Here is a 12,080-nt window from a genome sequence, read left to right on the forward strand (position 1 = left end):
GATGCTCTCTTGAGAATTCTGAATGGTGCTTACGTCCCGCATGAAATATCCGTGAATCAGCTAGAGGCGGTAGCCAATAATATCTCCGCTGGGAACGGTTTGGGATTTACAGATTGTAATCTTCCTCCAGAAGGGAGAAACCATAACAAGGCTTTGCATATTTCGATTGAATGTAAGAGGACGACCTTGTCCCGGGTTTTGGTTGATACTGGGTCTTCTTTAAATGTGCTGCCCAAATCAGCTCTCATGCGAATTGACTATGCCGGTGTTGAGTTAAGGCCAAGTGAGTTGGTAGTTCGTGCCTTTGACGGTTCAAGGAGGTCTGTGTTCGGGGAGGTAGATCTACCCATCCAAGTGGGCCCTCAGATCTTTACTACAACCTTTTATGTGATGGATATTCAACCCGCTTACTGTTGTTTTTTGGGACGACCGTGGATTCACAAGGCTGGCACTGTGACATCCACTCTTCATCAGAAGTTGAAGTACCCGGCTGACGGAAAAGTAGTGACGGTTTGTGGTGAAGAAGATTATATCGTGAGTCATTTGTCCTCTTTCCGATATGTAGAGATCGAAGGTGAGATACATGAGACTCCGTTTCAAGCGTTTGAAGCTGTGAATGCTGTGAGAACCCCTCTTTATGAGATAACGAAGCCAGAAACGGTCATGTCCTCTTTGAAAGATGCTCAGGTTGTTGTCGAGACTGGAAGAGCGGAAGGATGGGGGCAAGTAATTGACGTGCGTCCCAAATTTGACAAGAATGGTCTCGGTTTCAATCCTGGAAAGCAGAATGCATCGCCCAAGTCTGATATCCTTAGTTCGATCAAGTTCGTGAGTGGCGGTGTCATTCAAGACGGTCAGGTTCACGCCATTGTCGATGGTGAAGAGGTGGATAGTGATTGTGACTTTGATAGCTGGATTCGTCCAAGAATTCCTGGGGAGATACCTCGCAACTGGACAATTGAAGATGTCATCCAAGTTACACAAGCTCAGGAGTAAATTTCTTTGTTTTTACTTTTCTGATCATGCCATAATTCCTACGCTCTGCCCAAGGCGTAGTGAATCATTTGAAGGGCCATGCAGTTCGCATTTTCAAAGTTAATCATGAAATAAAAGGACGTTTTTGCATTCAAATGTTTTGCTCTTTGTCTTTCTTTTTAACTTTTTCTTTAAATGGCAATGTTTTTGCACACACTTGCACATAGCTTAATAAAAAGAAAACTAAAATAAAAACATCAATCATGCAGATGTTCCACTACCACGGATTCCATTGGTAACAGTTCCGCTATTGCTTATTATGATTTTGACAATCCGATCTACCAAGCCGAGGAGGAAGCTTATGAAGATTGTGATCTCCCCGATGAGTTGGCCAGATTATTGAAACAAGAAAAGAAAGCGATTCAGCCGCATCAGGAGGAAGTTGAGATGGTAAATGTTGGCACTAAAGAGCAAGTCCGAGAAGTCAAGATAGGGGCTGCGCTTGAGAATAATGTGAAGCAGAGGCTTATTGCTATGTTGAAAGAGTATGCATACATCTTTGCTTGGTCCTATGAGGATATGCCTGGTCTTGATACAGATATTGTGGTACACCGTCTACCTCTCAAGGAAGATAGTCCTCCTGTCAAGCAGAAGCTTCGAAGGACTCGCCCAGATATGTCTGAGAAGATCAAGAAAGAGGTTGAGAAACAGTTCGATGACTAGCTTTCTGCAAGTGGTGAATTACCCGCTGTGGGTCGCTAATATTGTTCCGGTGCCTAAGAAGGACGGAAAGGTCAGGATGTGTGTTGATTACAGAGATTTGAATAGGGCGAGTCCGAAAGATGATTTTCCCCTCCCTCACATTGATGTGTTGGTGGATAATACTGCTCCTTTCAAAGTGTTTTCCTTCATGGATGGCTTCTCTGGGTATAATCAGATCAAGATGGCACCAGAAGACATGGAGAAAACAACGTTTATCACACCGTGGGGAACTTTCTACTATAAAGTTATGCCTTTTGGGTTGAAAAACGCAGGGGCAACGTATCAGCGCGCCATGGTGACTCTTTTTCACGACATGATTCACAAAGTTATTGAAGTGTATGTTGATTACATGATTGCAAAATCTCATACTGAAGAAGAGCACTTGGTTCACTTGCAGAAGTTGTTTGAAAGACTTCGGGAATTCAGACTGAGGTTGAATCCAAACAAATGCACTTTCGGAGTGCGATCCGGAAAGTTGTTGGGCTTTGTTGTCAGTGGAAAAGGTATTGAGGTCGATCCTGCAAAAATAAAAGCTATACAAGAGATGCCTGAGCCGAGAACAGAAAAAGAAGTTCGTGGTTTCTTAGGGAGATTGAACTACATTGCTAGATTCATCTCTCATCTTACGGCCACTTGTGAACCAATATTCAAGTTGCTAAGAAAAGATCAGACGGCCAGTTGGAATAATGATTGTCAAAAAGCATTCGAAAAAGTGAAAGAGTATCTGCGAGAACCTCTGATACTAATGCCTCCAGTTCCAGGAAGGCCTTTGATTATGTACCTCACAGTGCTCGAAAATTCAATGGGATGTGTGTTGGGTCAACATGACGAGTCTGGCCGAAAAGAGCATGCAATATACTACCTTAGCAAAAAGTTTACCGACTGTGAATCCCGATACTCACTGCTCGAGAAAACTTGCTGTGCTTTGGTGTGGGCTGCTCGCCGGCTGAGGCAGTATATGTTGGTTCACACCACCTTGTTGATTTCCAAGATGGATCCTATCAAGTATGTTTTTGAGAAGCCCGCTCTTTCCGGAAGAGTAGCCAGGTGGCAAATGATCTTGACCGAATATGATATCCAGTATACTACCCAGAAAGCCATCAAAGGTAGTGTGTTGGCGGATTATCTTGCACATCAGCCTGTCGAAGATTATGAACCGACGAAGTTTGAATTCCCCGATGAGGATGTCCTGTACATCAGAGATTGTAACATTCCCGGACCAGAGGAAGGACCCGAACCAGGATCGCGATGGACGCTCGTGTTCGATGGTGCCTCTAATGCACTCGGGAATGGTGTTGGAGCTGTAATTACTTCTCCATCAGGTTTTCACATTCCATTTACAGCCAAAATCTGTTTTGATTGCACTAATAACATGGCTGAGTATGAAGCTTGTATCTATGGTATCGAAGCTGCGATCGATTTGCGAATCAAGTACTTGAAAGTTTATGGGGATTCTAATCTTGTCATTAGCCAGATCAATGGAGATTGGGAAACTCGCCATCAGAATCTGATTCCGTACAGGGAGCATGTGATGAGACTCATTCCGTACTTTGATGAGATCACATTCGAGCATATTTCTAGAGAAGAGAACAATCTTGTTGATGCTCTCGCCACTTTGGCTTCCATGTTCAAAGTGAAATGGGCCAATGAGGCGCCTAACATTACCATCAATAGGTTGGATGAGCCGGCGTTTTGCTTTGAGGCTGATGTCGAATTGGATGGTAATCCCTGGTATCATGATATCAAAAAGTTCCTTGAAACTCAAGAGTATCCTCCCGAAGCATCGGTGACTGATAAGAAGTTTTTGAGAAGGTTTGCAGCTAAGTTTTACCTCAACGGTGGAGTGTTGTACAAGAGGCATCATGATGGTGTATTGCTTCGATGTGTTGTGAAAGAAGAAGCTTCGAAAATCATAGAGGAAATGCACGAAGGTGAGTTTGGTACCCATTCTAGTGGGCATACGATGGCTAAGAAGATCTTGAGGGCTGGTTATTATTGGTCCACTATGGAAACTGATTGTCATAACCATGTCAGAATTTGTCACAAGTGCCAGATCTATGCTGATAAAGTGCACGTGCCGCCTGTGCCTTTGAATGTCTTGACTTCTCTGTGGCCTTTTGCAATGTGGGGCATTGATATGATTGGATAGATTAAGCCTACTGCTTCTAATGGACATCGCTTCATCCTGGTTGCCATCGATTACTTCACCAAGTGGGTTGAAGCCGCATCTTATGCGAATGTTACCAAGCAAGTGATTACTCGCTTTATCAAGCACAACATAATCTGTCGTTATGGGATTCTTGAGAAGATCATTACTGATAATGGGTCGAATCTTAATAACAAGTTGATGAAGGAGCTTTGTGAGTCCTTCAAGATCAAGCATCACAATTCTTCTCCGTATCGTCCAAAGATGAATGGCGCTGTCGAAGCGGCCAACAAGAATATTAAGAAGATTGTGCAGAAAATGGTAGTGACCTACCGAGATTGGCACGAGATGCTCCCTTTTGCTTTGCATGGTTATCGCACCTCTGTGCGTACATCGACTGGGGCAACTCCTTTCTCACTCGTTTATGGTATGGAAGCGGTATTGCCTGTTGAAGTTGAAATTCCTGCCCTGAGGGTTATGAAAGACGTCGAGCTTGACGAATCAGAATGGGTACAAAATCGGATGGATCAGTTGAATCTCATTGATGAGAAGCGTTTGGCAGCCATTGGTCATGGTCAAGTGTACCAAAAGAAGATGAGAAAAGCTTTTGACAAGCGGGTACGACCCCAAAGCTACAAACCAGGTGACCTGGTACTCAAAAGAATCATTCTTCCTCAGGGCGATCCACGAGGCAAGTGGACTCCGACGTATGAAGGCCCCTTTGTTGTGCAGAAAGTGTTCTCTGGCGGTGCCATGATGCTTGCAACGATGGATGGCGAGAACTTTCCACACCCTGTGAACGCAGATGTAGTCAAAAAATACTATCTCCGTTCCTTTTTATAAGAGAAAATTCACTTTTTAGATTCATTGAATAATCAATGTATCTAGTCTATAAAGAGACCAAATACATTAGTTATTCAATGAACCTAAAAAATGACTTGTCTCTTATAAAAAGGAACGGAGGTAGTACTTCGCATAGACCTGATAAAAAAGAAGAAAAAAAAAAGAAAAAAGAAAATGAATCAGGCAAAAGAATGAAAAAGAAACAAATATACCCGCTAAGTTGAAAATCCGCAAGGGCGGCTTAGGCAAAAAGGGGACAAAAGCGAACGACTACATCTCGCATGCCACCTTGGCAATCACTCTTCATACATGCTTAGGGCTCCCGACCGAGGGATAAGCAAGACTCCGTGTTCTTGAGTTTGCACCTGGCAGCTCAAATCCCTAAAGCATTTTCTAATTCCAATCGTCGTGTTTAGGGCTCCCGACCGAGGGATAAGCAAGACTCCGTGTTCTTGAGTTTGCACCGGGCAGCTCAAATCCCTAAAGCATTCACAACATCCAAGCACTTTGTTTAGGGCTCCCGACCGAGGGATAAGCAAGACTCCGTGTTCTTGAGTTTGCACCGGACAACTCAAATCCCTAAAGCGTTCACAAACCCCGTCGGGTCCGCAAGTTTGGTGGGGTCATATCAATCAGTTGTTAAATCGGGCAGTGATCAATCCTAATGAGTACGGCCTTCCGAAGCAAGGAGATGAGAACGTCGGAGTTATAAAAGTGATAGCGGGATCGAAACCAATGGATATCCGTTTCACATTACCATTTCTCTTGTACTCAATAAATGTGTGGTTACCTCTTACTAGGAACTACTTCTAAAATGTGTTCGCTCTTTTATGAGCATTCCTTTTGCAATTAATAAAGACCTTTTCTATCTTAAACAACTGTTTTCTTTTACTGTTTTGTTTGCATAAAACGTCCTGAGTTTGTGTTAAACTTTGCATATGAAAACTGCATTGCTTTTACAATACATGATTAGAAATGAAACCTTTGAATCTACTTCGAAGTTTTGTGTAACCAGGATGGCAGGCTAAGATACCATGCTATATCCTGGGGCATGTTCATTTGTTTGTTTCGCAGGTGTGTCCTTGCAAGCGCTTTGTATCAACATATTGGCGGACCTAGCTAGGAGAGATTCTCGATCCCCAGCCGAGTGCTTCCTAATGAAAGATTCTCATTCCCCAGCTGAGTACTTTCAGATGAGACTTTCTTTGTTCCAGGATTCTCACATCCTCAGTAAAGCACATCTTAATGCATTCTCTATGCTCCAGAAGTCTTATTCCCCGACGGAATGCTTTCTCCCCAGTTGAATCATGATGGAATGGTGTCTGATTCCCCAGCTAGCTCTTAATGAGGTTCCTTGCCTGAATGCCTCGTTCTCCCCAGTAGAAGGCTTTCTCTCCCCAACAGATTGACCTGTTTTCCCCAGGAGACTCATCTTATTCCCCAGTGGAGTTGTCTTAACAAAAGGTTCTTATGTCAAGTTCCTTATTCCCAGCGGATCTCTCATATCCTCAGAAGCTCGCCTTGCAGAAGTATTCATCTTCCTCACTGAGTTTCTTTCCTCAGCAGAGATTCACATGTATCCTCAGCAGGATCTGTTCTTATCTAGGACTTCCCCAGCGGGATGCGTCCTACAAGCAAGTTGGTTACTCCTCACCAGAGTTATCTCCACGACTTGCTCTTATCTCTTCATCCCCAGTGTGTCGAGAATTTGCTTCTCCAATGAAGTTGCAAGGGTATTCCCCAAGCAGTTAAGTGGGATGTTCTTATCTTCAAGCAAGACTTATTCCCTAGCAGAGCTCGCATCTAGATTTGATCGTCTCCAGCAGATTTCTGATCCATCTTTGTCAGCTCGTAGTTTGTGACCCTTGGTCACTCATCTTGTCCTCCCCGCAGAGTTCTATAATCTCTCCAGGACTTCTTTAGCAATTCAGTGCTCCTCCGTTGTCTCCCCAAGCAACGTTCGAATCATGCATCATTTGCATTGCATTCTCAAAAGCGTATAGCGTCTTCCTTCTCGGAAACGTTATTTCATACACATTCATACATGCATCATGCATAAATCATATCATATCTGTTTCTTTCTGCAGGAAAGTTATCCAGATTCAAATGCTCCCTAGAGAGCAATATTCGCCTAGTCATTACAGGCGCTTATCCTGATGTTTTGAATCAGAAGAGGATTGTTCTACTTATTTTCTGGCATAGCTCAGATCAGTTCAAAGACATTCCTATTCCCGATGCCCCCAGATCGGTGGAAGATATTTGTTCCCATTCCTGATAAATCAGACTTTCAGTTGAAGGAACCGCCTCCGGATCTCCCAAGATCTTCCGAAGGAGCAAGCCCTCTGATACATCAGATCAGTTGGAAATATCTACTCCCTGACGATTTAGTTCGTTCAGAAGAAGAAACTCGTTTGCCCAGTCCTGATACCTTACTATCAGTTGAGGACGTTTTCTTTACCCGGCGTACACAGTTCGGAAGAGATATCTGTTCCTATCCTAATATCCAGTTTCAGATTAGTCGAAGGAACCGCCTCCGGATCTCCCAAGGTCTTACGAAGGAGCAAGCCACTGATATCATCAGATCAGATGGAGATGTCTGCCTGATCGACTTTGTCTTTCAGATGAAGATTGTCCTACTTATTTTCTGGCATCATGTCCAGATCAGTTCAAAGGCATTCTTTCCCCGGCGTACACAGTTCGGAAGAGATATTGTTCCTATCCTGATTTCCCGTTCAGTTGAAGGAACCGCCTCCGGATCCCTGTGGTCTTACGAAGGAGCTAGCCACTAATTCCCAGATTAGTAGGAATATCTACCTGATGATTTAATTGCATCAGAAGAGATGTCTGCCCAGATTCCCCGATCAGAGATACTTTTACCCGTTGATGTCCAGATCAACCGGCGTATCTCCTTCGATTCCCAGATCGACTTAAGACATCTATCCCGATGCAAGTTCGGAGACATCTGCTACGTCTGATATTCATATCAGTCGAGATGTTCCTTCTCTTGATGCCCAGATCATTTGAAGTGTTTTCCCCTGCCTGTGGGTGCCCGTTCCCTCTTATCACAAGTTGGAGCATATTTATTATCCAGATCAGTTGAAGTTTTTTCTCCCTGCTTGCGGGGTGGTACATTCCTTCTTATTACAAGACGGAATCTTCTATTGATCAAGAGTGCAAATTTTCGAGTTCATTCTGGTATTCAATCTCCTTCCACCTCAACAGTTCGAAACTTTCGTTTCTCACTCGTCAGGTTCAAGAAGTTTGAATATGGGCAGCTGTTGCACCCCAAAATTTGCCCTCTTTATTTGAGCTATAAGTTAATAATGACGTTTATTTCGTCATTCAAAAATTGAAGAAAAATAATAAAGAGTTTTCGAGATGGTAAGGAAGTAAAGTGTGAAGAATGGTTTAAACGGTGAAAGTACGAGAAAATTCACAAATACTATTTGGAAGGTGATATGAGCTAAGTTCCCGCGATGTCCCCACTGTTTCGACGATATCTACAACTTTCATGTTTGGCTCGGAAGCCAATTCTTTGAGGGAGGTCGTCAAATTTGCAAATTACTTGAGGTTTCACAGTGAAAAACAGTGCTGAATGTAGGGTTTTGCGCCTCGGAAAATTCATATCTCCTAATCCGCTTGTCGGATTCGCTTGAAAATTTAACTGGGGCTCCGTACCATTATTAACAAGATTTCATATGTTCGGACCGAAGGCTAATTATGCACAGAGAATTCCCATAATTTTAAGGATCGTCGGGTTGTTTCGGTAAAAAGTGTGTTTCCGAGTATGTCGCGCCGAGTTCGAAAATTCATAACTTCTTCGATTTTTATCGTATGAAGTCCATTCCGGCGGCATTATCTCAGAAATTTCGTTAGCTTTGATTCTTTGTAACACATGCCTGTTCAGATTTTGAGCCGAAGATGGAGTTTTATCGAGTTCTTTGAGCGGTACTCACAAAATCTCGCACGGTCGCGCCAGATGGATCGACGTTTCTCGTCATTCAAACGGGCGTATTTTCTTCATCGATTATCGGATTGAGGTGATTCTCGCGGCGACGAGTCACAAATTTGGTCATCTTCACAATGGCATTGGTTTCGTTCCGGAATTCAGAGCCGAACCGAGTTTCCTTAAAAACGAGGCAAAATGAGACGCACCGAGGGCAATTTGGACATTTCGCGTTAACATTATATAAACATTTTGCTCTTCACAAATCAAAGAGGGAGGACTCTCATAATTTCAATTCACCAATTTTTCACAAACACTTTCTCTCAATTCTCTCTCAATTCTCATAGATCAAAACCACAAATCACATAAAACTTTCATCAAAATTCATCAATCTTCATCAAGATCAAGAACATGTATTGAAGAATCAAGATCGAAGTTTGAATTTCCCCTCCTTTCTCCACATAGGTTGGCGCGCCACTCTCTCTCTCCCTCCGGATTTCGTTCGAGTTTGTGTCGCGTTCGTGTCGTGTTCGAGTTCGTACGCTTCGGCTAGATCTTCATTCGGTAAGCTTTCGGATCTTGAATTAAGTGCTTAATTGTTGATTCGGATCTAGATCTACCTCTTGTTCTTGATTAATTGATGATTGATGATGATTGATCGGTGACTTTGCTCATCTTTTGCTCGAATTAGTCGTGTTCATGTGAATTGTGATTGGATTTAATGTTGATTGCATATAATTGTTGCTCGTTGATGATGAATTGTGATATTTGTGTTCGAATCCGTGATTATTGGATGATTTTGTGTGCTTAATTGTTGATGCTCATGTATGTTACTTGTGTCGCACTCAAAGTGTTTGTGCAAATGCATGTGGTGTATTTTTGCTAGGTATTTGCTCGGCTCGACGCGTCGCACTTTGCATAATAAGGATAATTTTACTTGTGGACTCGTGCCTAATTCATGATTTGATGTTTGCTTGTGATAATTGCTTATGGAACGATTTCGGATTGAGTGCGAACGGCTCCGAGGTCCTAAAAATGTTTAAAAATTGGTTTTGCCACGCCAGGAACCGGGTTGTCCCAGGCGGGAACCGGTTCCCACTCAATCCAAAATTGTTGATCCTCTGGTTTTTAGTACCAGGAACCGGGTTGTCCCTAGGTGGGAACCGGTTCCTGCGTTGTTTTTGCCCTCTGGTTTGTGTGCCAGGAACCGGGTTGTCCCTATGTGGGAACCGGTTCCCAGAAACTTGAAATATGCTTGCCTCTGTGTTTTTGTGCCAGGAACCGGGTTGTCCCTAGGTGGGAACCGGTTCCCAGTTTCCTGCCTCTGGTTTTTAGTACTAGGAACCGGGTTGTCCTATGCAGGAACCGGTTCCTGTGTGTAATTTTTGTGTTTTCTTTTCTAACTTCTATCTTGCATAACTTTTTGCTCGTAGCTCCGATTTGCACGTTCTTTATATCGTCGGAAAGCTTATGAGATGTACTATCTTACTAGATGCTTGATTTTCATTAATTTGTAGATCATTCATGTTTGTTTTCTCTTTGATTTTTCATTGTTCATTTCATGTTTACATTACTTGCCCGTTTCTTTTGGTTTATAGCAATAACGCAATTCCGATTGCGATGTTTGTTATCTCTAACTTGTGTGTTAGTGTGCAAGGCTTTTGGATAGTCACCGACCAGCGCTTATTCCTTGAGTGTTCCGCTTTACTTGCGGAACACGATTTCATTCATTCCTTCCGTGTTCTCACTCGGGAGACACGTCTCTATTACTTTATATCTGCTTGTTTGGTTTGCTTGTTCATCTTGCAGGTGTATTGTGATTATGCTCGACGCGCATGTCGACCTTTGTGTGCTTTTGTGGCTAATCGGTGTGCTGACTATTTGCTTTTGCTTTGCTAGCTCGCTCGCGAGATTTTACTTTCCTCGATTTGCTTCACTTAGTTTACGGATCATCATCCGTTTGGTATTGATCCCGTTTCATTTTATTTCTCTCGCACTTTATCGCTTTCTCGCATCATCCTATAACATGAGAAGTAGGACCTAGACATGCATCTGGCCAAGCCCTCGAAAGAGGCTCTGTTTTTGTTGGTGTGTTTACATTCGTGCTTTGCGGCAGGGAGTCACGGTGTAATAAGTCCTATATGGCACTCCGTTAAGTCCTCATGGAAGGCATGCGGAAAGGGTTAGCAATCAACCCCCGCCTAGTCTCATCGAGTCCGTTTGGTATGCGCACGCTACGCGTCGCTTGCTTCCGAACCTGCACAAGATCTTGTTATCGAGTATGTCAGGAAAAGGGTTCATGTAGCCGGACCCCCGCTTTTCTTATAGCTCGCGTCGCTCGACGTTGATGCTCGGTGTACGCACGCACCGTTTTCCTTTACGATCCGTGACAGCTTGGTTGCTGAGAGGGGTCCGCCCTCTTGTCTATGGCCCGATCATTTTCGCGAGGTCTAATGCTTGGTTGACTTGGGTTGAGCTGCTCCCCTTGGCTATGGCGGGACCACTTTTCTACCACTCGGTCAGTACCGTTGGTTTGTTTGCTTTACGAGCGGATGCTCGTTTGTATGCTCATTGTGTGCTTTCCCTTTTCCCTCGTAGGTTGTTTAGTTTAGTTTAGACTTGTACCCTTTGTATGATAACATTAGGTAGCAAGCTTTCCCCCTTAGTTTAGGTTTTCCTCATGCATTCTTTAAAACACAAACCACACTCTTTGATTTTCTTTTCTTAAGAGCTTGTTATTTCCGCTCCATTCCCAGCATAAGTCTCCAAAGGTCGAGCAGCGGAGTGTGAATGTAACTCGTTCACCTAAAAAACACAAAACAAACAGAAATTAGTTAGCTGAGCTACGGTACCTCTGATTCCGCAAAACGGATATGTAGGCAGCGGGGTAGGGCCCGTGCGAGTTTAACTCTTTATTTTCCTTACATTCTGCATTCATTTTAGTCCAGATTAGCGTAGATTTGTTACACACCCATAGTTTTAGATACAAGCGTGGATACCATCGAGTACAATGGGCGTGAGGGGTGCTAATACCTTCCCCTCGCGTAACCGACTCCCTTACCCTTTTTCTCTGGTCGTGAGACCGTTGTTTTGTTTTGTGGTTTGCTGGCATTCCCTTCCTTTTCAGGATAAATATGTTAGTGGCGACTCTGTTAATTTTCGCGGTAGCGACAACTTGACCATCTTCTGATGTCTTGCTAGAGCATGTTCTGATGTAGCCATCCAGAACCTTTGAGCCATAGCTTCTGAGCGCTGAATTTGTGCATACTCTTTATACATTTCCTGAAATGGAAAATGCAAAGGATTAGAGTACCACATTGTCTTATACAAATCTCATATATAATGTTATCATCAAAACAAGAATATTGATCAGAACAAATCTTGTTCTAACAGAATAAGTCTTGTAGC

Source organism: Vicia villosa, linkage group LG2, assembly GCF_029867415.1.
Source record: "Vicia villosa cultivar HV-30 ecotype Madison, WI linkage group LG2, Vvil1.0, whole genome shotgun sequence".
NCBI classification, from domain to species: Eukaryota; Viridiplantae; Streptophyta; class Magnoliopsida; order Fabales; family Fabaceae; genus Vicia; species Vicia villosa.